The 24,695-nt window shown below is 39.9% G+C and overlaps 1 protein-coding gene across 5 annotated transcripts in view; it reads left to right on the forward strand.

The window, feature by feature from the left end:
- Positions 1 to 24,695, forward strand: part of TGFBR3 (transforming growth factor beta receptor 3) — a 207,248-nt gene that overhangs the window by 32,139 nt on the left and 150,414 nt on the right. The gene's annotated exons all lie outside the window — the stretch shown is intronic.

The following is a 24,695-nucleotide window of genomic DNA, read 5'->3' on the forward strand; positions in this document are numbered from 1 at the left end:
CATGGGATATTTATATAAAACTTGAGTATTTGTGTTCTTCAAGGAAATAAAATATTTGACTACTCTACAGATACATAGTATATTTGCCCATGTTATATTTTACTAGACAAGTGCTAGACATTCTAATGTCAGTAACACAGATACCTAACTAACCTTCAGTGTTGAGGTGGCTAGAGAACAAATATGCGGTTTAATACCACTTAATTTTGTTACATGCATTGATTACATTTACTTTCTTGTCGTAAATAAGAATTTCAAGAAAGGCTTTTTGTTCTTTATTACAAAATAAATAGATCTTTTACATAGAGGTGACACTCCTAGCATAGGCTACTTAGGAAATATTTAATTTTGCCTATTTCAGGTAATTTTTAAAAAAGTAATTTTTAAAAAAGTACAGAGGGAATTCTCTGGCGTTCAGTGGTTAGGACTCTGTACTTTCATTGCCGAGGGCCCGGGTTGGGGGACTGGGATCCCACAAGCCACGTGGTACGACCAAAAACAAAACAAAACAAAACAAAATTAAAAAATTAAAAATGTACAGAAATACACTGTGCTTCCTAGAGGCCATCAGGATGGGAGCTCAGAGATGAGAAGAAGCAAATGATTTGGTTGGAACATTGTTGCTTAAATAAGAGTGTCAGATCTCCTAGGCAAGGTCTTAGTGTGGCAATCAGGGTTACTTAACAAATTTGGAAACTTAATTTGCTCTATTTTGTTATAATTTGCTTTGTGTCTCTTCTATAATGAGCTACATAGAACTAATTTGTTGGGCCAGTTCTGAAAACTGGCTGGCCTCAAGAAGAAACACATTGACTTAAAAAATGATTAGCCTCTTGGTTTTAGCTGTTGAATTGCACATACAGATTACATGAGAGTGATAATAATAACCATGTATTGAGTGTGCACTGCAGCCAGGTACTGTGCTAAACAATTATAGCCTCTAACAATGAGCAAGGATATTCTTAGTTCATGAGCTCACTTAGTCACAACTCTGCTCTTCACCTCTGCGTTATACTGAAGGAGCGGGACCACCATTAATGCTCCAGTTGACTCAGACCAGGAGTCATATGCAGGCACAGACTGAGTGGAAGCCAGTTTGCAGAAACTGGTTTATGAGATTGGAAAGCAGAATGTCCTCCTTGTTGCAAATATCTTGAGAGAAAGTTGCTAGTTTTTTTTTGAATGCTGGTGTGTGAATTTGAACTGCCCGTTCTCTCTGTCAGCAGTTTCATTTTGTCTCATGATTGAAAAGTTATTTGCCTTTTAGCCCGTGTATTAAAACTTATCTTAATTAAAATCTCACTGAAAAGTAGTAGAAAGAAAAAAGAGAGAGAAACGGCTTGATGGAAAAATGTGCTGTTTTGATAACAAGATGTATAATTATACCTGGTGGGTTTGAGGCAGAATTTTCTGCTTTCATTGATGAAAAAACATAACTTAAGAAGGTACTTCATGGGAATGTGGTGAGTTTGGTGGTTCTGTATAGCCTTGATGTATTTGATAGTGAATCAGTTTTGCTTGAGACCTTCCTTCCTCTTTCCAGCCACTGGTAAAAATTTTTTTTGAGTTGTGTACACACTGAAAGCTTTGCTGAAGTGCACAGTAAGATTGGAGGTACAGCAGAATTACAGATTTTATAACAAACTGAGACAACTGATCAGTAGTACAGAGGTAGAGATGCTTTTTTGAACAAGCTGATGGGCCAAATGAATGAAGAAGGAGGGAGAAATGTTTTGTATATAATACTGACATCCAGTAGCTTTCTGTATAGGCTCAGCATACTTTGCAAAATACTTTTTTGGGGCATTCTGCATGAGCTGGATTTCAAGAAGATAGTAGAAGATAATATAATAATGAATATTTATAATAATTAATTAATTACTGTGTATCAGGCCCTGTTCAAAGTGCTTTAAATGTATTATCTCATTCCATCCTCATAACTCCCCTAAGAAATGTAGGTTCTTTGTTTATTCTCAGTTTATAGATGGGGAAACTGAAGCATAGACAGGTTAAGTAACTTCCTCAAGGTCATACAACTACTAAGTGGCAGATTTAACCATAAACCTACTGAGTCTAGGTCTACAGATTGAGCCTTTAATCTCTACACTATGAGGGAGTCTTGATCAGAAAGGTGTTTTAAAAAAATGATAATGGGTTTGCTGTGTGTCATCTGTGCCCTTTTGAAGCGTCAAGTAAATCACTTATTCACTGAGTCTCCGCTGAGTGCAAAGCACAGTACTAGTCACTTAGGGATATAGAAAGAAATGTAAGATTCATCCTTCTTTTGAGTTGCTTATACTTTAGTTCGGCATATAAAATATAACCATATAACCAAATAATCAATGCATGGTGAGGAAAAGCCAGAAGACCTCAGGGGGGTCAGGAGGGTGGATTAGAGCAGCTGGGGAGGGCTTTGTGGAAGCCTAGGTGTTGAGCTCTGTTTTGAAGACCAGGCAGAATCTAGAAAGCGAAAGGCATTGGGGTGAGCAGAGGGGAGAACAGGGCTTAGCACAGAACAGGGCAGTTAGGTGCTTGATGTTGTTTTAAAGAACGGATGACCCAGAGAACTGGTTGGGAAGGTAGAGGAGGTCTGTTTGGAAGGAAGGATGGGGGTAGATTGTGGAGGACCTCAAATGTGAGAACAAGGCTGTGGATTTCATTCTGAGGTTTGGATTGTCTCTTCTTCCATCCCCCTGTAGCCAAAAGCATGCACTGTTTAATCTTAGAATTCAAACTGCAGCCTCCCAAAGTTAGACTGAGAATATGGCCTTCTTGGCTACAAAGGCAACAGTGCCTGGCACATAGGCTGACATTCAGCTAGGGCTCGCTCTTTGCCAGCTAATTTATTTTGTTTTTGTAAGAAAACCCTGTGAGGTGGTATTAGTATTACCATCACCATCTGCATTTTACTCACAAGGAAACTGGGACACGGTAACTAATAAGTGGGCCTCCTGCGGTGGTCCAGCGGTAAAGAATCCGTCTTACAATGCAGTGGGTGCGGGTTTGATCCCTGGTCAGGGAACTAAGATCCCACATGCCGTGGGGCAACTAGGCCCGCATGCCACAACTACTGAGCCCACACGCCCTGGAGCCTGCGCACCGCAACCAGACAAGAGAAAACCCGAACACCACAGCTAGAGAGAAGCCTGCACACCACAACGAAGGGGCTGCGCCCTGCAATGAAAGATCCCGCGTGCCTCAATGAAGATCCCGCGTGCCCAACTAAGACCTGACACAGCCAATAATGAGTAAATAAATAAATAATAAATCTTAAAAAAAAAAACATTTTATAAAAAAAAATATCTAATAAGTGTCAGAGCAGGGACTTGAACTCAGGCAATTTGGCTCTAGACTCCAGCCCATCCACCGCTCCACTTGAGTGGAGACACTCCGTGGGTAATGAATGAGCCTCTTCCCTTGATTGATTCAATACCAGATGAGTAGCCACCAGTGAGACATCCTGGAACCAGATGAAACCCCTTTGGCCTCAGAAGAGACGTATGTAAGTCATCAGAATGGAAAGACCCTCAAGTAATGGGCCTTCTTTATTCGCGTTCTTCTTTCACTGACGGGGCTGTGGAGCTCTACTGTAGAGTTCTTGGCAGCAGAAGGGGTGAAGGCCTCCTTTAGACATGTGGCCAGGGAGAAGAGCACAGCACCTAAAATGAGCCTGAGCTGGAACAGTAGTTGCCTGCGTGTGGGCCTTCAGTGAAAGCCTTCCTTCCCTGCTTGTGGCTGAGGGTGAAGGAGGCGGAGGCAGAAGCCACAGCCCAGGGTTAGTGGTTGCTTTGACAAAACTCATACTTTTCCTTCCCTCCCTTGTTCCTTGGTTATTGTACAGCATGTGGGGAGAGAGGGCCATGCTCTTGGTGAACGAGAACTGTGTAAGGACCATAATGCCTTCTGATTAGAAATTACCTTAGCTTTTTGGTGCCTTATCTTAGGTCCTGTAATGTATCTAAGAAAAGTGGGAAGTTATAAAGGTAAATGCTTGCTCCTGTGGGCTTAAGGCTCACTAAGTTTTCACTTTAAAAACTGTTCTGCTACACATCTTTAAAAAGTATTAACGGCTGCCTCTGAGGCTTGCCAGAGTTAGGTAGGGCTGTGTTCCCAGGAGCCTTAATAATGAGAAAAAGAGGCACGTATGGAGAATTCAGGGAAAACAATTTGGTAGGAGGGGATGGACTTGTCTGTGCCCTACTGGTCCCTTGTGTCAGGCCAAAGGGGTGCTGCTGAGGGGAGCTCTGCAGAAACGCTGCTGGCCTCCGTGCTGGCCAGTGTTGATGGCTTGGCTGTCTCCCTCATTCCGTGGTTTCCATTTGGTGCCTAGGTGTATGCTTTTGGATGCTTGCCTGTGACCCGCACACGCATTTATTTCTATTGAACAAACTCATTTCTTTTTATCTTTATTCCAGGATGTACCTGGAATTCCAGGTACAGTCCACAGGAAAACAGAGATGTTTTTAGTTGGAGCTATTTTCCTGCTAAGAAAGCTCTGAACTCTTCGGGTCCGTAGGACAGCAAGCAGAGACACTAGCTGGTTAATACGTGGTTTGGAATGGAACAAGCTGGCAGCCTTGAGGGGAGGCTAAACATAATAATATCATTTTATTTTTATTGTTTCCAAAATGCTTTCATGTCTAGTGTTTCATTTGATTCTCCTAGCAGTCCCTGGGTGGGCAGGGTTGTTTTCTTCATTTATGGAATGGGAGTAAGGGGCTTTAGAGAAAGTAAGCAATTTAGAAAGCTGGTCTGCCTCTTGATCGAACCGAACCCAGCACACTTCTGCAGATGAACCGCACTGTTGAGTCTTAGTGTGCCCCTCAGCACCTCTTGAAACAATGCAGCCAGGTGCTCTGCTGGGTACTTTGCACGAATCAGTTCATTTAATCCTTACAGAAACCCAGTGAGGTAGGTATTCATCATTATCGCTGTTTTTGTAATTATTACTACTGCCACCACCCCTACCATTATTATTATACTAATTTTACAAATGATGAAACTGAGGCTTAGAGAAGAAAAATGTCATATATAGTGAGAGACAAATTTTTAAAAAAGTTAAAACGGTCCTTTAGGTAATAATAGTCATACGATGAGTAAGTGGCAGCATGGCAGCAGACCCAGAGTTCATGTTCTTTCCGTTGTGCTGCCCAAAGGGAGCTGGCACTCTCTCTCTCTTGGATTTGAGATCAATGGTCTGAGGACCGCAGAGGTGGTTCTGCCATAGTTTCCCTGCTCTGCCAACTGAGGGATCAGAGGCTGTAACTCATAATGGCAGAAAGGGAGGGAGGGTGCCGGTGGGAGCTGCCACCAGGGAATGTAAAGGGTAGAGGAGGAATAGACTTGAAGGCTCAAAGCAAATTCAAAAGGATCTTCTCTTGCTAACCCCTAAGTCTTTGGACACAACTAGTTGATTTGGTCTCTGATTATTATTGTTTATAGGTGGTTATTATAACCGCTTTTGTGTTTAATTCCACTTTTGGATACATAGGCAAAAGATATTGTCAGTTGTGATGCCAGCTATCACCAGGGTGCCAACTTTCTATTTATTTTAAAACAAAGTAATGTTATTAAAAGTCCCAGAGTGAATACCGTGGCCTGCATTTTAGGTAGTGATCTCTTTGGGGGGACCATGCACACCCTAGCACGATGAGGTCCCTGCCTCCCTTTCTTTAGTTTTGCAGAGAAACAACACACACACACAAACACACACACACACACACGAGTTGGGGCCGTTAGCTGTAGTCAAGAAAAATACGAGTTCATTTCTCAAAGATCACCTTGCCCTGCATATTCCACCCACAGAAGTGGAATATGATATGATATCAAATAAAAGGCCTTTTCCTTTTTCATTTGCAAGGAGAATAGATAGTTGGGTAAGCAGATGTTCATATAGTATGAGAAAGATATTTACTAAGAGTGTGTGTAAGATTATACATAGATTTGATGTCAGACAGGTCCACAGAACCCAGGTTTCTCTCTCCTTTGCATCCTTATCCTAGACTGTATAATTGCCACCCAGCTTTCTGAATTGTTGATTTATTTGGGTTGTTTTAGGGTACCAATGATGGGGCATTTTTGTAAACACTGATCAACTTTTCCATCAGGACAGAGCTATCTGTATGTGACCACATAGCTGTTTAATTGCTCAGGGCTTATACTCTCACACACTGTGGATTTGGGACATTAGACTTTCTTAGCTTGTTTGCTTTGATAACTAAACCTTCCTACTCTGGGACCACCTTGAATCATTGCTAGAGCTCTGAACTCCGAGTGCTGGTTTTGGAAGTGTTGTAGGAACAAGGCGGGTTCCAGGAAGTGTTTCACTGTGGTGCCTTCTCTCAGGACTGGCCCTGCACATGGGTGCCTCAAGGCATGGAACAGTTTGCCTGTCTTGGAAGATTGGCCTGGCCGGCACTGCATCCACGTGAACCGCTGACTTTCATTCTCTTTAAAACATTCTCTGCCAGAGTGGCCTAAAATAGATTTATCCTGAAGTCCCATATAATCATATTTTTGTTCTCTGAGAGGACATTGTAAATCAGGCAGAATTCTAGAAGGCTTAAAAATGCACTTGCTCTCAGAATGTTCCTTCCAAGGACTAGGCAGCAGGTGCTCTGGGGACTGAGGCCCAGCTATTCTCCTGTCCTATCCTGCCAACTCTTAGAAATCTTAAGGAAAACAAACAAACAAACAAAAACACTAGAGTAGAATGTGGAAAATCTTACTGCCTTCAGAGGAAAATATTGATTAAAAAAAAAAAAGTTATTCTCTCTGTGGGCAATGAAGGGAACCATACAGTGATAAGTGGTATAGTTATGGCAAAAGGAAAAAGTTCCAATAAGACCGCTCTGAGTTCTTTGTGTTGCTTCCCTTTGTCCTCACGTGCCTGAATAACTTAGTCCTGGTCTGGATGATAGATGAGCCATTAGTAGTAACACCTCCCTTCCTCCCTACCCTCCTGCCTCATCCGGAAAGATGCTCAGGTAGCAAAGGCCTCAGGAGAGAGCAGAGCACCTGCTTCTGGAGTCAGTTGCTTCTCTGTTGCTGCTCTGTTGCTTCCAGTGGTGCCAGAGCTGCTCCTGCGATGAGCTGTTCCAGCGGGACGCATCTGTGTGGCCCACTTTAGCATTTCGTTGCTGCTTGGTAAAACAAAATGCCACATAGCTCCCACCTGCCCCTTTCTTTTTTTAGACGAAGGAACCATTTATCATTTCACCGTTTCTTTCAACTTTTAAATACTGCTATGTTTAGGTGGGAGGTTGTAGTCTGGTGAATTAGCTTTGGGTGCATACCAGGTCTCAGGTAGTTTGCTAGCTTCTGTGGCACAGAAAGGGGATACTTTGGAGTTAGTGCAAATAATGAGTTTTTTCCACCTTCTAACATGGTTGTTTCCTAAAGTGTTGATTGATTTATTCAGCAAGCATCTACTGAGCACTCTAGACACTCTTCCAGGTGTTGGAGATACAGCAGTGAACAAAACAGACAAAAATTCTTGTGCACCTGAAGCTTACATTCTAGTGAAGAGAGAGAGAGACCAGAAACAAAAAATTATGCATATTTTAGCAGGTTCCGTGGAGAAGAAGCAACAGGGCTAGGAATTACTCCTGGGGAAGTACAATATAAAGTAAGGTGATCAGGGAGGGCCTCACTGGGAAGATGACATTTGAATGAAGATTTGAAGGAGGTGAGCTAAGTGGATATCTGGGGAAACGAGGACACCAGGCAGAAGGAAAAGCACGTGCAAAGGTCCTGAGGTGGGAGCTTGTCTGAAGTGCCCAAGTCCTAGTAAACAGGCCAGGTGGCTGCTGGAGTGAAGAGTCAGAGGGTTACCTGGGGGACAGGTGTAGGGCTGCATATAGCCTTGTAGGCCATTGTTAAATTTTTACTCTGAGTGAGAAGAGCCATTGGAGAGTTTGAGCAGCAGAATGGTGTGATCTGAAGGATATTGTAACAAGATTACTCTGGCTGCAGTGTTGAGAATAGACTGTTGGGTTATGGTGCATTTAGGGATACTGGCTGGTGGCTATTGTAATAATTGAGGCAAGAGATGATGGTGGCCAGAATCAGGTTTTAGAGGCAAGACCCTTGGGAATGAAATGCTTATGAAATTAAGAATGATTTTATGGTTTTCTTTCAATTTGCTCCTTTTGAGGAGGAGATTATAAAGACAGATATATCAGTGGAATACTATGCCATAACTTAATAGTAAAGATAATTACTTCTATGTAACAGTAAAAACTGTATCTTAAAACACAGAACAACCTCCCAAACTGTCTAAAGAAAATCTCTTTGCGCTGTGAATGACTGTCCTTGAAAAATCACTGTCTTAAAAGCCTGGACCCTCTCTTCCTAATTTACCTACTGTCCTGATTTCCAAGTCTCATCCTTTTCATTCCCCATGTGGTCTGTTTTTCAGGATTATGGATTTTGAGGGTTTTACCACCTTTTGCAAAATTGCTTCTCATAGCAAAATTAGCGTTTCAGAGAAATACAGTTGCATCCAGCTTTACATAGTAAATAAGCATGTTGTGTGTAAACTCATTTTTATAAATTAAATTACATATTAGGTGTGAGCAAGGAGCTGAATACTTACAGTAAACTTTATTTTGTAGAGCAAGTAATTACTTTAAAATATGTTTTATAGTATGGGTATTCATATTGCTTTTGCCTGAGAGTGGTATACCCATTTTGCTTTTGGAGTTGGAAGTTAAAAACAGGCAGACATTAGACCAGTGCTTTCTAAACTTTAATGTGCGTACGAATCACCTGGGGGTCTTGTTAACATGCAGATTCAGTTTTCATGGGGTAACAAACTGCATATATTTTTTTACCATTGAATTATATGTGTTATTTTTTTAAATTAATTACTCAATTCATTTTTTTTTTTTTTTTGTGGTACACGGGCCTCTCACTGTTGTGGCCTCTCCCATTGCAGAGTGCAGTCTCCAGACGCGCAGGCTCAGTGGCCATGGCTCATGGGCCCAGCCGCTCCGCAGCATGTGGGATCTTCCCAGATGGGGAGACGAACCTGCATCCCCTGCATCGGCAGGCAGACTCCCAACCACTGCGCCACCAGGGAAGCCCTCAATGCATATTTTTTTTTAACAGGCCCATATGATGTTGATGCTGCTGGTCTGAGGACCACATTTGACAGCATAGATCATCTGTTATCTCTATGCACAAATTGTAACACAGAACCTGCAAACACCTTCTAGAAAAAGTCTTACTGTCATTAAGGGAGCTTGGTTTTAGCATGCCTTTGAAACAGCTACCTTGAAAACCTTTCAGTGAACTCATTTGGGTCAGAAGGATCCATGTGCTGGAAGGGAGATTGGTTTGAAGGAGTGAGGTCCACAGACACCTTTAGCTCTCCAACTGTAGGTGTGGTGCACCTGCAAATACCAGGTGCATCTTTATTGGCTGGGGCCACACCTTGAAATAATGGCTGTAGCTATAAGAAGAAGGAATTTTCCCTCAGTTCTTCCTTTCATGTGCCTCTTTTGCCTTTTCCCATTTCTTGCCTCGTGACTTAGTAGGTAATGGGGACACTGGTGCAGGCAGCTGTGGCTGAGGAGACTCTAGGTAATGCGGGATGGTACCAGCTGACTGGATAACAGGGGGAGTTGAGGTAGGTTAACAAGGGTGTTAAAAAAAAAATCCGGAATGTTAAGTGGGGCACACCCCATTTCTGCTGGAGCCGTTCTAGTATTTTTTTTTAAATTAATTAATTAATTAATTTATGGCTGTGTTGGGTCTTCGTTTCTGTGTGAGGGCTTTCTCTAGTTGTGGCAAGCGGGGGCCACTCTTCATCGCGGTGCGCGGGCCTCTCACTATTGCGGCCTCTCTTGTTGCGGAGCACAGGCTCCAGACGCGCAGGCTCAGTAATTGTGGCTCACGGGCCCAGTTGCTCTGCGGCATGTGGGATCCTCCCAGACCAGGGCTCGAACCCGTGTCTGCTGCATTGGCAGGCAGATTCGCAACCACTGCGCCACCAGGGAAGCCCCGCCGTTCTAGTTTTTAGCTCTGGCTTCCTCACTGGTTCCTATTTTATTCCTGTAATCAGATTCTAGGCTAGAACTTTAAAAAAATTAACAATTTACAGAAGGGAAAAAACTCCCCAAAGTTGTTATTGATATTTTTTAAGCATCAACATCATATTTATTAAAAATTGGGATAAGACACTGTGAAGATTTAACCTCTGTGCCTGAAAAGTTGTCTTTTAAAATAACTTGTTTATTTATTTTGCCCCTGAGTAGTTTGTAAAATTTTCTGATTTGCTTTCTCAGATCTCATCACTGTCATCATAGGAGTGGTAGGGGGTGGGTTTTGGGGTGGGTGGGCAGCGATAAGCAGGTTAAGTTTTGCCCTGGAGCTCTCCACAAGCCCCAGGTGGTGGTCCTTCTGTTTTTGAAACTGGAACAGAAAAGTCCAGAGGAATGCAACAACATTTTTACTTCTTGCCCCCCTGCTAGCTTTTTTCTAGGCCTCCCAAAAATGTGTTTATCTTGCTGGCCATGCATGTAGAGCAGCCTGGAATTCTGTGTGGCATTAGATAGTAAAAAAAATCGAAAGATTTCTCACATGACTGAGGTTATGGGAGTGGGAAATCTTGGATTATGCAGGACTCTTTGATTGAAAGAAGGGAATTTTGGGACAAGATTTATTCTAATATTTAGTTTTTAAAACTATTATTCATCCCCCCCCTCTTTTAAAAAATTAAAACCAGTCTTTTGGGGGATGGAGGTATGGAGGTGTGGAGGTGTGGATTAGAAGCAATATAAAACTTTTAAGTATCAAATTAAGAATTTCCACTCATTAGAAGAAAAAAATGTCTTTAGGGTGAAAGAATAATTTGAACTTTAAGAGCCTGATAATGATATAATTTGAGAGCAGGGTCTGGCATATTGTGGAGGACCCTAAGGGCCTGACCCCAGCAGCCCCCCACTTTGTCACCCCAGGATCGTTTCCAGGATGGCTTCACTGTCAACAACCAGGTCTCAGCCTGGCCCTCTTGGGTGCCTGGGGAGTCTGTGTCCTCTGGTTTGCCACGTTTAATGAGCTCTGGAAATATGTTATCAAAGGCTGTCTGGCAATGTTTCATTAATGGTATGGGGTGAATTCAAAAGCACTAATTAATTGTTTTAGATCATTTGCAAAGCCCATGCTGAAAAACCTAATGACTGTAGGAGAAAGTTGGCAGAGAGGCTGTTCAGAGATTAGCCTGGACCTTACCCAGCTCAATTGCCTTTTGGAGTTGGGCCAAGAGGGGAGTTGTTTTTCTTTTTGGAGAAGTGCTTGTGGTCACATTGTTCCCTAAATTCCCAGTTTACTGCTCCAGGCTCGTGGCTGATGGAGCTCATATGGACCTTGCAGAGCTAGGGAGCCCAAAGAGCATCTTCTAGAAGTTTTTTTTTTTGTTTTGTTTTGTGAGTAAAACACAATTACTTAACATTCATTAACTAAATAAATACTTCCCAACGGTCTCTTCTTGGAGGGAGGAAAGGGAGCTCTAGTTTATTATGAAACAGTTTAGGTTCCAAGTGTTAACTGTTCAAAAGGTACTAGGATCAGGCCTTAAGTAGTTTTTTTTTCTTCCTCTTAAAATAAAACAAATCAGATTCCTCATTTCCTCTATTTGGCCGGCCCAGGGCAGCAAACTGCTACTGCGTTTGGAAAATGGTGTTCAAAAATCTCAGTTTGAAATCAAGTGCACACAATATAAGTTCAGAGCATACTGTATGTATGAAGGATTAAAAATAGACTTGCATCATTTTGTTACATTTGACATATGTTATAGAATAATACCTTGAATTAGCTCAATCTGATGAATTATAGAAAAATAATGGAAGTCCTTGCCCCTTAAAGATGAGAGATATTTGAGGCTTGTTGAGCCAAGCGCCAGTTCTGGTGACTCTGAGAGCAGTGTAGGCAGTTGAAAATGAAAGCAGAGAAGAGTATTTCAGACTTATCTCAGAGCCAGTCAAGTGTTCTGTAAGGGAGCTCTCTTCTAAGCAACATATAGCTTTGTTGGAAAACATTTATCCAGAAATCTGACAATTCCTGGGCCTGGGCCTGGCCCTGCCTCCTACTGACAGGCCTCAGTGTCTTTTCCCCGTCCTTCTGGGCTTGAGCTGCTTGTGAGTAAGTAGTTACGTATGAATCCGAGGCCAAATTGTACTTTATTAACATGATTCAGGAGAAAAGAATTCTAATGAAAAATTTCAGAGGACTGTGCTGAGCTATTTCATGATAATGTCAGATCTTCCTGAACTCAAGAAGGCCCAAGAACATCTATTATTTCTGTTTATTCCTCAACTTGGAATCTATTGGAAAAAACTTACATGCAAACCTCAGGAGAGTATGTGCTGGTTGAGGAATTTATTCCTGCGTGCACAGCGGCTCTGTTTACTCTGTGTGAGGCTGGCCATCCTGAGGTTCCAGGAAACCTGCTTCCTCCTCAGCCAGCAAGCATGGAGTAGCAACTTTGACTTTTAACCCTTTCTGCAGATGGTCCCCAGGCAGCTTGATGGAGTTGATCTCAGAGCTGTGAGGAATCATGAAAGATATTTTTAAAGTTGGGAATGAAGCCTTTGAATGAATAAATGACTGTGATTTTTCTTTGCTGCTTTATTTTTTTCCACCTCATTACACTTTTATTTTAGAAAGTAATTCTGTGCCACAATGTCAAGACTTGCTGGTATATCCCAGTTAAGTTGTAAGATACCATGAGTAATGTTACTACTAATAGTTAAAGTGCTGACTTTAAAGAGTGATTTTTCTTTAAAAAGACAAGATTCAAGTTTACCCTAACCATGGTTATTTGCATTTAAATATATCTGAGTGAGAGAGAGAGAGAGGTTAGGATTGCCGTCGATAGAATGAAAAGAGTGGTACATATATACAATGGAATATTACTCAGCCATAAAAAGGAACGAAATTGGGTCATTTGTAGAGACATGGATGGATCTAGAGACTGTCATACAGAATGAAGTAAGTCAGAAGGAGAAAAACAAACATTTCATATTAACGCATATATGTGGAACCTAGAAAAATGGTACAGATGAACCGGTTTGCAGGGCAGAGACACAGACGTAGAGAACAAACGTATGGACACCAAGGGGGGAAAATGGCGGGGGTGGTGGTGGTAGTGGGATGAATTGGGAGATTGGGATTGACATATATACACTAATATGTATAAAATAGGTAACTAATAAGAACCTGCTGTATAAAAAATAAAATTCAAAAAAAAAAGAATGAAAAGAACACAGAATCTGTAGCATGTAATATCTGTTTTGCCATCCATGAACATGGTACACCCCTCAATTTAAGTTTTCTTTAATTTCTTTCAGTACTCCTTGGAGTTTTCAGGAATTTATTTTGAAGATTGTAGTGTGTCCAAATGTGAACAATGTTCATTATGCATGTCTGTTTCATTAGAATTAGGTTTGAGAACCTCTGTTTTAGAGATAATAATTCTATCTTCTTTAAACTACCCTTGATTAACAGTGATAAAAATTAATACTCCCTCTGGCCATCTGGAGAGTGAACTCAGTCACAGATAACTAAGGCCTTCTGCTAAAGAGAGTTATTGGCCTGGTGGCTTTGCTCTAAGTTGTAGGAACTCAGAGCTCAGTGTGTACTATAAGAAATATGTCCTTTAGCTGAGGCTTAAACTGGTGTTGCTGAGCAGGGGAAGCCATCGCATCTCTTCAATATGGTAAAGTGAGCACTCTTGTTCCTTTGGACAGCCTCAGAACCCAAAGATTGAAAATTGTGCCCTTTTGCCAGGCCCTTGGGTTTTCCCAGCAGAAATTTATTTTGGGACTTGTAACTAAAGGATTTTGTAGAGATTTTACCCTCCAAATGTGAGCAATACCTAAGGATTCCTGTTACACTTTTATGTAGGAAAAGTAATTCTCTACCACAATGTCTAGTCTTAACAGAGATGTATTAAAGTCAGAGAGTCAGGATCTTACGGTAGTTGTGACCATGGGCTTTGGATTCAGACACAGGTTCAGGCCCAGGCTTTGCTATTTGCAGGCTGCATGACCATAGCTTCAGTATCCTCATATATAAAATAGAGATATTGATTATATCCACTGCACTGTGTTCTTGTGAGGAATATAAATGAGATAATGCATGTAAATCAGAGGGTCATGTTTATTTAAACAAAACTATTGAAAATGGTGTTCTTTGAAAAATATGAGCATGTTGAACATATTTATCCAGTCTTTTAAGTTGGAAGTCTATTGCTTAGGCATATTTTTAGTGCGAAAATCAGATCTGATCCTGAAATCCAGTGTTGCAGACAAGACAGACTCTATCAATGCCCAGTTTCTTTATTTTCCATATGTTCTGCTTAAAGCAGTACAGTGGGACTGATGAAGTTGGGAGGAGGTTGTGAATAAAAAGTTTTCTTCTTTTGTTTTCTGTATTGAAGATTTGAATTTGAGTCCCAAATTTATGATTTTCAGAGCTTCTGTTGCCTTATCTATAGATTATTGCTAATTATACTTATTCTGTTGATTTTTATGAGAATTAAATAACATGTAAAGCAGCCAGCAGTTTATGGCACATAGTAGGTCTTCAAAAAGTTATTCCTTATTTAGAGAATCTGCGTGTTTAGAAAAAGAAAGAGAGCTAGAACAAACGTAGCAAGGGCAGAATGAGTTTGCTGTTTAGCTCTGTGCTCCCAGCAGAGAAAAGGCAGGTCAGGGTATTTTTCTGGGAGATGGCTGATTTGCTATTGGCTGAACCAGGGCTCAGGTGGCTTTGAAATGAAAAGAACTAAATCTGGGGCCTGGATAGAAAAGACCTTATTCCTCTTGAGGAAGTAGCTTGGCCTTTAGCTGGAAGTTGGAGGGTAAGCCTGAAACTTCAAGAAAGGTGGTAGTGGCACTGAGGATTATGCCTGGCTGAGGACAGGAGAACTTGGAAACAATGGAGTGAGACCACCTATCAGCAATTTTCCTCATCTGTGGTGGTACCCCTGGGCTCAGTCCCACCCTAACTACCTTATTTAAAATTGTAATCCCTCTCAACCCCTGGTATTCCCATTCTTATAATCTTGTTTTATGTTTTCCCTTGTAGCACTTATCACCTTAAAACAAGTTTATGATTTATTTTGTTTATTACTTGTCTTCCTCCACAAAAGTGTAAGCTCCACAGAAGTCAGGTTGGTTTGCTTTTGCTCTGGTATAGCTCTTCCATCTATATGAAAATTCACAAGTAGAGGAGTTTCTATGTTTTTGTTTGACCCTTCTTGAATGTGACTATTGTGGTAGAGCATGGGGACAGTTCACTGGTAAATCCCTGGTCTCCAGCACATAGTGGGTGCTTAATATTTATTGAATAAATCGCTAATTATAACTCTTGTTCATAAAGTACAATAAAGTGAAACAACTTTGCTAAAATAATAAATCTCAAGGCTACTCCATGAAGAGCGGGTGAGGGTCACTGTCTTTTCAGATAAAACAGTGTCTGAGTGACATGTGGGCATCTATTTAAAGACAGATACTCGATCTGTCACTAGATTGTTATGAGTCTTTGGCGGCAAGAAGCTGTTCTTTCTTTTTTTCTTATATAAATTTATTTGTTTTATTTATTTATTTTTGGCTGCGTTGGGTCGTCATTGCTGTGCACGGGCTTTCTCTAGTTGCGGTGAGCTGGGGCTACTCTTAGTTGCAGTGCACGGGCTTCTCATTGCGGTGGCTTCTCTTGTTGAGGAGCCTGGGCTCTAGGCATCCAGGCTTCAGTAGTTGTGGCTCATGGGCTCTAGAGCGCAGGCTCAGTAGTTGTGGCACATGGGCTTAGTTGCTCCGTGTCATGTGGGATCTTCCCGGACAAGGGCTCGAACCTGTGTCCCCTGCATTGGCAGGAGGATTCTTAACCACTGCGCCACCAGGGAAGCCCCAAGATGCTGTTGTTTCTTGGGAAACATTCTATGAAACTTAGCATAGGGACTTCCCTGGCAGTCCAGTGGTTAAGACTTCGCCTTCCAGTGCAGGGGGTGCGGGTTCAATCCCTGGCCGGGGAGCTAAAATCCCACATGCCTCATGGCCAAAAAACCAAAACATAAAACAGAAGGAATATTGCAACAAATTCAATAAAGACTTAAAAAAAACAACAACAGCATAAGACAGTACTTTACATGTTGGCTAAAGTAGTGGTGCTATATTTCATTCAGGAGCTGAAGGTTAACTCTTTGAACCATTGATTCTCAAAGTGTGAATTGTAGATCTGAGACCTTTTCAGGATGTCTGTGAAGTGAGAACCATTTTTATAATAATTCTAAGATGTCTTTTTCCCTGGGTTAATATTGCAATGATGATATATAAAAGCAATACTGGATAATACTGCTGGTGCCTTATCAGGAATTGAGGCAGTGCTTCACTGCCACACACCAGCTTCATTTAAGAATATTCTTGTTGAAGCAGTAAAACCCCTCAAATACATGTCTTGTTCATATTCTGTATGATGAAATGGGAAGTATGCAGGTAGCACTTTGATACTTCAAAGTACAATGGTTTTCTTGAGGAAAAGCACTTGTGCAGTTGCTTGAATTGTGAGCTGAGCTAGTCTGTTTATCATCAAATACCATTTTGCTTGAAAAAACGAGTGACAGACAAATGATGGTTATCTAGACTTTGCTATTTGGCAGGTATTACTCAGAAATAAACAGAGGGAGCATATTATTTCAAGGAAAACAACTATTTGTTGCTAATGATACAATTTTATTTTTCAAGTAAAAATTAAAATTTTGGAAAATTTATATCCATCACCATGACCATGGCAGTTTCTCAGTAGTTAAATGCTTTTCTGATGAGGTCAATGGAGATATTAACAAATGTGATTTTTTGATATCATATAAGAAATACCTCAACATTTGGCATATTTGTATAACTCAGTGAACCATTATTTTCCAGATGACCAATACCTGATGTTATAAAATCATGTGTGGTTAAAAGATCCCACATCTTGATAGTACAAGATAGAGCAACTGATTTTTTTTAAAACTTCATATTTTGAGATTATTTTATTTTATTTATTATTTTGGCCATGCTGTGCAGCTTGCGGGATCTTAGTTCCCCAACCAGGGATTGAACCCGGGCCCTCGGCAGTGAAAGCACGGAGTCCTAACCCCTGGACTGCCAGGGAATTCCCAAGATAATTTTAAACTTACAGTAAAGTTGCATATATACTACAGAGAGTTCCCATAATCCCTTCACCCAGCTTCACCTTACAACATCTTATATACCCATAGAGCTATTATCAAAACTAAGAAATTAATTTGATATAATATTATTAACTGAAGTATAGAATTTATTTGAATTTCACCAATTTTCCCACTAATGTTCTTTTTCTGTTTCAGGACCCAAGTCAGAATCTCACATTTCATTTAATTGTCAGGTCTTCCTTTTTTTAAAATTTTATTTCATTTTTGGCTGCGTTGGGTCCTCGTTGCTGTGAGTGGGCTTTCTCTAGTTGTGGCGAGCAGGGGCTACTCTTCGTCGTGGTGTGCGGACTTCTCATTACGGTGGCTTCTCTTGTTGCAGAGCACGGGCTCTAGGCATGTGGGCTTCAGTAGTTGAGGCGCGTGGGCTCAGTAGTTGTGGTGCGCAGGCTCTAGGGTGCACAGGCTTCAGTAGTTGTGGCGTACGGGCTCAATTGCTCCACGGCACGTGGGATCCTCCTGGACCAGGGATCGAACCCGTGTGCCCTGCATTGGCAGGTGGATTTCTAACCACTGTGCCACCAGGGAAGTCCCTGTCATGTCTTCTTAGTCTCCTCCGATCTGTGACAGTTCTCTGTCTTTCAGTGACCTTGACACTTTTTCAAGAGTACCAGTCAGTTTTGCAAAGTGTCCCTCAATTGGGGTTTATCTGATCATGATTGCGTTGAGGTTATGTTTTCTTGACAAGAATGCCACAGAGGTAATGGTCCCCTCTCAGGGTATCAAATCAGGGTTACATTATGTTAGTGTGTCTTATTACTGGTAATATTAATCTTGATCACTTGGCTAAAGTGGTGACTGTCAGAATTCTCTGCTATAAAGTTACTATATTTATCCCTTTGTAATTACTCAGTATTTTGGGGAGAACAATGGATTTTAATGTAACAAGTTATGAAAAGTTCATTATGTGATTCAGATTACACGTTGCAACTAATCTTTAAGAAATGACTGTTTATTTGTTGAGTTTAGGTGTAATATACAAGATGAGGAGGCCACAAGTATATGAAAACACTAATAAGATTTAGCTCTCCTTTCCAACTACATATCTGTGTGAGGCCAGGATTCTTCATATCCTTCAACCAGAGCGATGTATCACAACAAATTGAATGCAGAAGTAGACCTGAAAACCCAGCTGTCTTCTATTAAGCCAGACATTAAAGAGATTTTCAAAAATATAAAACAATGCCGCTATTCTCACTAAATTATCTTATTTTTTGAATTTTTGAATTTTACTTTATTTTCTTATACAGCAGGTTCTTATTAGTCATCCATTTTATACACATCAGTGTATACATGTCAATCCCAATCTCCCAATTCATCACCCCCAAACCCCCACCCACCGCTGCTTTCCCCCCTTGGTGTCCTTACATTTGTTCCCTACATCTTTCTCTCAATTTCTGCCCTGCAAACCGGTTCATCTGTACCATTTTCTAAGTTCCACATATATGCGTTAATATGCAATATTTGTTTTTCTCTTTTTGACTTACTTCACTCTGTATGATAGTCTCTAGATTCATCCACATCTCTACAAATGACCCAATTTTGTTCCTTTTTATGGCTGAGTAATATTCCATTGTATATATGTACCACATCTTCTTTATCCATTCATCTGTCGATGGGCATTTAGATTGCTTCCATGTCCTGGCTATTGTAAATAGTGCTGCAGTGAACATTGGGGTGCATGTGTCTTTTTGAATTATGGTTTTCTCTGGGTATATGCCCAGTAGTGGGATTGCTGGGTCATATGGTAATTCTATTTTTAGTTTTTTAAGGAGCATCCATACTCTTCTCCATAGTGGCTGTATCAATTTACATTCCCACCAACAATGCAAGAGAGTTCCCTTTTCTTCACACCCTCTCCAGCATTTGTTTGTAGATTTTCTGATGGTGCCCATTCTAACTGGTGTGAGGTGACACCTCATTGTAGTTTTGATTTGCATGTCTCTAATAATTAGTGATGTTGAGTGGCTTTTCATGTGCTTCTTGGCCATCTGTATGTCCTCTTTGGAGAAATGTCTATTTAGGTCTTCTGCTCATTTTTGGATTGGGTTGTTTGTTTTTTTAATATTGAGCTGCATGAGCTGTTTATATATTTTGGAGATTAATCCTTTGTCTGTTGATTCGTTTGCAAATATTTTTTCCCATTCTGAGGGTTGTCATTTGGTCTTGTTTGTGGTTTCCTTTGCTTTGCAAAAGCTTTTAAGTTTCATTAGGTCCCATTTGTTTATTTTCATTTTTATTTCCATTACTTTAGGAGGTGGATCAAAAAAGATCTTGCTGTGATTTATGTCAAAGGGTGTTCTTCCTATGTTTTCCTCTAAGAGTTTTATAGTGTCTGGTCTTACATTTAGGTCTCTAATCCATTTTGAGTCTATTTTTGTGTATGGTGTTAGGGAGTGTTCTAATTTCAGTCATTTACACATAGCTGTCCAGATTTCCCAGCACCACTTATTGAAGAGACTGTCTTTTCTCCATTGTATATCCTTGTGTCCTTTGTCATAGATTAGTTGACCATAGGTGCGTGGGTTTATCTCTGGGCTTTCTATCCTGTTCCGTTGATCTATATTTCTGTTTTTGTACCAGTACCATATTGTCTTGATTACTGTAGCTTTGTAGTATAGTCTGAAGTCAGGGAGTCTGATTCCTCCAGCTCCATTTTTTTCCCTCAGGACTGCTTTGGTTATTCGGGGTCTTTTGTGTCTCCATACAAATTTTACAATTTTTTGTTCTAGTTCTGTAAAAAATGCCATTGGTAATTTGATAGGGATTGCATTGAATCTGTAGATTGCTTTGGGTAGCATAGTCATTTTCACAGTATTGGTTCTTCCAGTCCAAGAACATGGTATCTCTCTCCATCTGCTGGTATCATCTTTAATTTCTTTCATCAGTGTCTTATAGTTTTCTGCGTACAGTTCTTTTGTCTCCCTAGGTAGGTTTATTCCTAGGTATTTTATTCTTTGTGTTGCAGTTGTAACTGGGAGTGTTTCCTTAATTTCTCTTTCAGATTTTTCGTCATTAGTGTATAGGAATGCCAGAGATTTCTGTGCATTAATATTTTATCCTGAAACTTTATCAGATTCATTGATTAGCTCTAGTAGTTTTCTGGTGGCATCTTTAGGATTCTCCATGTGTAGTATCATGTCATCTGCAAACAGTGACAGTTTTACTTCTTCTTTTCCAATTTGTATTCCTTTTATTTCTTTTACTTCTCTGATTGCTGTGGCTAGGACGTCCAAAACTATGTTTAATAATAGTGGCAAGAGTGGACATCCTTGTCTTGTTCCTGATCTTGAAGGAAATGCTTTCAGTTTTTCACCATTGAGAATGATGTTTGCTGTGGGTTTGTCGTATATGGCCTTTATTATGTTGAGGTAGGTTCCCTCTATGCCCACTTTCTGGAGAGTTTTTATCATAAATGGGTGTTGAATTTTGTCAAAAGCTTTTTCTTCATCTATTGAGTTGATCATATGGTTTTTATTCTTCAATTTATCAATATGGTGTATCACATTGATTGATTTGCGTATACTGAAGAATCCTTGCATCCCTGGGATAAATCCCACTTGATCATGGTGTATGATCCTTTTAATGTGTTGTTGGATTTTGTTTGCTAGTATTTTGTTGAGGATTTTTGCGTCTATATTCATCAGTGATATTGGTCTGTCATTTTCTTTTTTTGTAGTATCTTTGTCTGGTTTTGGTATCAGGGTGATGGTGGCCTCATAGAATGAGTTTGCGAGCGTTCCCTCCTCCGCAGTTTTTTGGAAGAGCTTGAGAAGGATGGGTTTTAGCTCTTCTCTAAATGTTTGATAGAATTCACCTGTGAAGCCATCTGGTCCTGGACTTTTGTTTGCTGGAAGATTTTTAATCACAGTTTCAATTCCATTACTTGTGATTGGTCTGTTCATCTTTTCTATTTCTTCCTGGTTCAGTCTTGGAAGGTTATACCTTTCTAAGAATGTGTCCATTTCTTCCAGGTTGTCCACTTTATTGGCATAGAGTTGCTTGTAGTAGTCTCTTGGGATGCTTTGTATTTCTGTGGTGTCTGTTGTAACTTCTCCTTTTTCATTTCTAATTTTATTGATTTGAGCCCTCTTGCTCTTTTTCTTCATGAGTCTACTAATGGTTTATCAATTTTGTTTATCTTCTCAAAGAACCAGCTTTTAGTTTTATTGATCTTTGCTATTGTTTTCTTTGTTTCTATTTCATTTATTTCTGCTCTGATATTGATGATTTCTTTCCTTCTGCTAACTTTGGGTTTTATTTGTTCTTCTTTCTCTAGTTCCTTTAGTTGTAAGGTTAGATTTTTTGTTTCAGATTTTTCTTGTTTCTTGAGGTAGGATTGTATTGCTATAAACTTCCCTCTTAGAACTGCTTTTTCTGCATCCCATAGGTTTTGGATTGTCGTGTTTTCATTATTTACCTCTAGGTATTTTTTGATTTCCTCTTTGATTTCTTCAGTGATCTGTTGGTTATTTAGTAATGTATTGTTTAGCCTCCATGTGTTTGTGTTTTTTACGTTTTTTTCCCCTGTAATTCATTTCTAATCTCATAGCGTTGTGGTCAGAAAAGATGCTTGATATGATTTCAGTTTTCTTAAATTTACTGAGGCTTGATTTGTGATGCAAGATGTGATCTACCCTGGAGAATGTTCCATGCGCACTTGAGAAGAAAGTGTTATCTGCTGTTTTTGGATGGAATGTCCTATAAATATCAATTAAATCTATCTGGTCTATTGTGTCATTTAAAACTTGTGTTTCCTTATTAATTTGCTGTTTGGATGATCTGTCCATTGGTGTAAGTGAGGTGTTAAAGTCCCCCACTATTGTTGTGTTACTGTCAATTTCCTCTTTTATAACTGATAGCAGTTGCCTTATGTATTGAGGTGCTCCTATGTTGGGTGCATATATATTTAGAATTGTTATATCTTCTTCTTGGATTGATCCCTTGATCATTATGTAGTGTCCTTCCTTGTCTCTTGTAACATTCTTTATTTTAAAGTCTATTTTATCTGATATGAGTATTGCTACTCCAGCTTTCTTTTGATTTCCATTTGCATGGAATATCTTCTTCCATCCCCTCACTTTCAGTCTGTATGTGTCCCTAGGTCTGAAGTGGGTCTCTTGTAGACAGCATATATATGGGTCTTGTTTTTGTATCCATTCATCAAGCCTGTGTCTTTTGGTTGGAGCATTTAATCCATTCACGTTTAAGGTTATTATTGATATGTATGTTCTTATTACCATTTTCTTAATTGTTTTGGGTTTGTTTTTGTAGGTCCTTTTCTTCTCTTGTGTTTCCCACTTAGAGAAATTCCTTTAGCATTTGTTGTGGAGCTGGTTTGGTGGTGCTGAATTCTCTTAGCTTTTGCTTGTCTGTAAAGCTTTTGATTTCTCCATCAAATCTGAATGAGATCTTTGCTTGGTAGAGTAATCTTGGTTGTGATTTTGCTTGGTAGAGTAATCTTGGTTTTAAGTTCTTCCTTTTCATCACTTTAAGTATATCATGCCACTTCCTCTGGCTTGTAGAGTTTCTGCTGAGAAATCAGCTGTTAACCTTATGGGAGCTCCCTTGTATGTTGTCATTTTTCCCTTGCTGCTTTCAGTAATTTTTCTTTGTCTTTAATTTTTGCCAATTAGACTACTATGTGTCTTGGCGTGTTTCTATTTGGGTTTATCCTGTATGGGGCTCTCTGCACTTCCTGGACTTGGGTGGTTATTTCCTTTCCCCCCGTTAGGGAAGTTTTCAACTATAATCTCTTCAAATATTTTCTCGTGTCCTTTTTCTCTCTCTTATCCTTCTGGGACCTCTATAATGCGAATGTTGTTGTGTTTAATGTTGTCCCAGAGGTCTCTTAGTCTATCTTCATTTCTTTTCATTCTTTTTTCTTTAATCTGTTCTGCAGCAGTGAATTCCACCATTCTGTCTTCCAGGTCACTTATCCATTCTTCTGCCTCAGTTATTCTGCTATTGATTCCTTCTAGTGTATTTTTCATTTCAGTTATTGTGTTGTTCATCTCTGTTGTTTGTTCTTTAATTCTTCTAGATCTTTGTTAAACATTTCTTGCATCTTCTCGATCTTTGCCTCCATTTTTTTTTTTTGAGGTCCTCGATCATCTTCACTATCATTATTCTGAATTCTCTTTGTGGAAGGTTTCCTATCTCCACTTAATTTAGTTGTTTTTCTGGGGTTTTATCTTGCTTCTTCATCTGGTACATAGCCCTCTGCCTTTTCATCTTGTCTGTCTTTCTCTGAATGTGGTTTTTGTTCCACAGGCTGCAGGATTGTAGTTCTTTTTGCTTCTGCTCTAAATCATGTTTTATTTTGGAAAATAGTTGTTTTTTCCTAAATATACTATTTATGTTCACATGCAATGGGTTTATTATTATTGGTTTTAAATGAATTAATAAATATTTTAGAAATTGCTGTTTTAATTTCTGTTTTGGTAAATCTTGATAGATAGAACTCATATCAACAAAGTCTCTGGAGCGCTCAGTAATTGTAAAGCATAAATGAATCCTAAGACCAAAAAGTTTCAAAATTCCTGTTTACTGAATACTAAAGAGGAGCTATCTTGGTGTAGGGGTGGAGAGTCCCTAGTGGATCTTGTCTTCTGGCCCAAATGAAGATTCAAAGGAGACGTGACCCTGAGGGAAGTCACTTACTTAGCATCTCTGTAATCAATCCCCTCACCTGTCAGATGAGGGAGATTGGCCTAGGGATCTCCAAGTTTCTTTCAACTCCCAAACTATGACTCCAAATCACTGTGGCTGTCAAAGAAGCCATGCTGGTAGCATGGACATTATGCAGCAACACAGGTAATTTCTAGATATTTACAAGGTTAAAGATGAAGATCTCATGTGGAGGATGTGACACAGTAATATTTGTGAGAACCTTGTTCTGACTTTTTGGGCCTGTAAAACTATTTTTTTCATCGTCACCTTCAGAAAATTATAGTTTTAATTATGCTAAATTTTACTATAATGAGGAAAGATTTAAGTTATTGCTGAATATTTTTGTCAGTTTATGTATATCACAAATTAAGAAGTGCATGATTTCCTAGAAGTTTTTTGCTATAATATTCTCTCTCTGTGTATGTGTAAGCTTATTTTGTGTGAATATATATAAGTATTTGCATAAATCATTTTCATTTGTTTAGGGTTCTTAATATACCACTGATATCTATATTGAAGCAGGCTCAAGTTGTATATCCATTTTATACTTACTGATCATCTTCATGAAATTAATTAGTTACTTTGGTACTTTGGTTTTTAAAAAATATGATTAAGACTCTTTGGACATCATTGATATTTACAAATATAGACGTAGAAAAATGCCAGGTGGAATGTATTAATAATCCCAAGCTGGGCTTCCCTGGTGGCACAGTGGTTAGGAATCCATCTGCCAATGCAGAGGACACGGGTTCGAGCCCTGGTCCAGGAGGATCCCACATGCCGAGGA

The sequence above is a fragment of the Monodon monoceros genome, unplaced genomic scaffold, assembly GCF_005190385.1.
Source record: "Monodon monoceros isolate NGI ecotype Baffin Bay Population unplaced genomic scaffold, NGI_Narwhal_1 Super_Scaffold_18, whole genome shotgun sequence".
NCBI lineage: Eukaryota > Metazoa > Chordata > Mammalia > Artiodactyla > Monodontidae > Monodon > Monodon monoceros.